We start from the raw sequence: 2,684 nt of genomic DNA on the forward strand, positions 1-2,684 counted from the left end.
TAGGCGGTCAGGTCCGTGGGATCTCCCAGTCACACTGCCCTTATGGTCGAACCGGTGAATCGCCCCTCTGCGGAGTGGGCTTGAGTACACTGCGTTCCCTGATGTATGAGTGAGATGTGTTTCTGCGGAAACCCTTCCTGAGTGCTTTGGCTCTAAGGAGCAGTATCTCTTCATGCATGAATGGGTTAATGGGTCCCGTTGTTTCTCAGGTTCACTTCGGGTCTGGTTAAACAGGACCCATGCTCTCTATCGAGGGCTCTCTATCGACTGTGTGCTTTGAGGGCCCGCCTCAGCTTGAGAGCCGAGAGTGCTGCTCCCGAGAACTACATATGCAACGATACTGAGTTGTTAGGCCCATCCTGTCGCCTCCTTGGTCAGTTGTCTCTTTGCTGGGACCCTGTTGTTCTCTGTTGAAATGTGCAATCCCGTTTTAAGCTGGATCCCATTTCTGATGTACCAGTTGCGGTCAATCTGCTACCCGGACATGGCTGTGCTCCCCTCACTGCGGGAGGGTCTTTTATGAGCTTGCCAGTCCTGGGCAGATTATCTGAGTCCTTCTCTCTACCTGAGAGCTAGGTACGTTGCCCCTGCGCTATTGATCGCTTCGGTCGAGCTGAGTTCCTATCCCTTAGCTAAGGGTCGAGCCCTCTGCTCTCTGAGCTCTGTGACAGCGACATCAGGTAGTTTGGCCACTTGCTCCCTCCCTGATTAGTTGCCCCTGTTGGTCGAGCCTAGCAGCGCTCCCCTCACCCCAGAGGGTTACCTTTGAGCATGTCGCTCCTAATTGAGTGTCTGAGGCCTCCTCTCATCAGGTTCTACGCTTTGGAGCTCCATTGAGCAGCAGCCTCAGGTTGCTAGGCCTCTCTCTGACTCCCTGTTAGGCTGCTCTCTTTGTTGGTTGAGCTTAGCAGTGCTCCCCTCACTTTAGAGGGTTATCTTTGAGCATTTTGCTCCCAATTGAGCATCTGAGGTCTACTCTCATAGGGTCCTCCGCTCCTTGGAGCTCCATTGAGCAGCAGCCTCAGGTTGTTAGGCCTCACTCTGCCTCCCTGTTTGGCTGCTCTCTTTGTTGGTGAGTTTAGCAGTGCTCCGCTCAGCTTAGTGGGTCACCTATGAGCCTAAATCCTTCATTCCATGAAGGTCCAGGTCTGAGCCTGAACAACAGAGAGGTCCTGGCCCGTCTCAATCTAGGAGACAGAGGCGGGCACAGAAGACTGGTGTCGCGACTCGCGCCCCACCCCGCCTTCGGGTAGGGCTCAAGGGAGGCGTGAGTCAAAGGGTAACAGGCAAGATTTGAGGGAGGTGATCCAGACGAGGCATTCTCAGCGCTCTCGTCCGGACCAGAGACTTTTTAGCTGATCAGGTCCACAGTATAATGCTGCAACCTCAGGACCCGCGGGTCCTCCATTTGGGATGAGCATTTTTCAGCGTATAATATGTGCTACTTGATGATTTCATCATTGATGACAATTGAGCATCTGAGGTCTACTCTCATCGGCTCCTCCGCTCCTTGGAGCTCCATTGAGCAGCAGCCTCAGGTTGTTAGGCCTCTCTCTGCCTCCCTGTTTGGCTGCTCTCTTTGTTGGTGAGTTTAGCAGTGCTCATCTCACCTTAGTGGGTCACCTATGAGCACGCTGCACCCAGATTTAGCATCTGAGTCCCCCTCCTATTTTTGCCTCCCTGGCTTGTTGAGTGAGCTAGCTATGCTCCCCTCACCATGGGGGGTCTCTTGCAAGCACATCACACATCATTGAGCATCCGAGTCCCTCTCATTTGGGAATCGAATCCTTCACTCTGTGGGCTTCTCTGGGTAGCACATCAGGACTTTGCCTTCCTCTTAGGCTGCTCTCTTGGTCAGCTCAGCAGTGCTCCCCTCACCCTGGAGGGTTATTTATGAGCACGCTGCTTCCCAGTTGGGCACTGGTGTCCCCCTCTCGGTCTGAGAGCTGGGTGCTATTCCCCTTTTAGCTATGCATGAGTGGATGCTCAGGAGTCTTTTCTGTGACTTCTGTGACTGAGTTGGCGATACTCCTCTCACATGGAGTTTTTTTCTATGAGATACGCCTTTCAGTCCACACAGTCCACATGCACGCGGCCTCCCGCTGAGTTATTACCATTCCTTGAGTGTGCCATATTCACATAGGGTTCCCAGGCCTGTCTAAGTGACAATTTTGGTCTGTCAAGTCAGTTCTTTGAGCAGTTCTGAAGCATTAAGAGCTGGCAGTAGCCCCCTGGGTGACAGGCCAGGGTCTGGTTTTTAGACAGCTGGCTGTATCCCCTCAAAGGAATCTCTTTTTTCTGATTCCAAGCCTTTGAGCTCTGTCCTAGGCTCGGGCTTCCCAGGCCAGCCCTTATCAGGTAAGTTGTTTAGGGTATGCAGCTCATAATGTCACTGACAGCTGCCAAGCTGTCCTAGGGGCAACTCCCATAGCTATGGTAGAGTTGGTACTTAGTGCTCGCTGTGGTTTCTGGCATGCACTCCCCTCAGCATGGCAGACACATTATGTCAGTTTAAACCTAGATTAACCTGTTAACCAGCACCCCCCATTTTGTGACTCACAGCTGAAAATGACCTACCTAACAATTTTGGTATCTTTGGAAAGAAGGCCCTTTGGGCTTTACTATCCATCATCCAGAGTTGATAATGCTCAAAAAGATAAAAAGTTATAGACACTGAAGTGCCT

Source organism: Sinocyclocheilus anshuiensis, unplaced genomic scaffold (assembly GCF_001515605.1).
Source record: "Sinocyclocheilus anshuiensis isolate Anshui unplaced genomic scaffold, SAMN03320099.WGS_v1.1 scaffold650, whole genome shotgun sequence".
NCBI classification, from domain to species: domain Eukaryota; kingdom Metazoa; phylum Chordata; class Actinopteri; order Cypriniformes; family Cyprinidae; genus Sinocyclocheilus; species Sinocyclocheilus anshuiensis.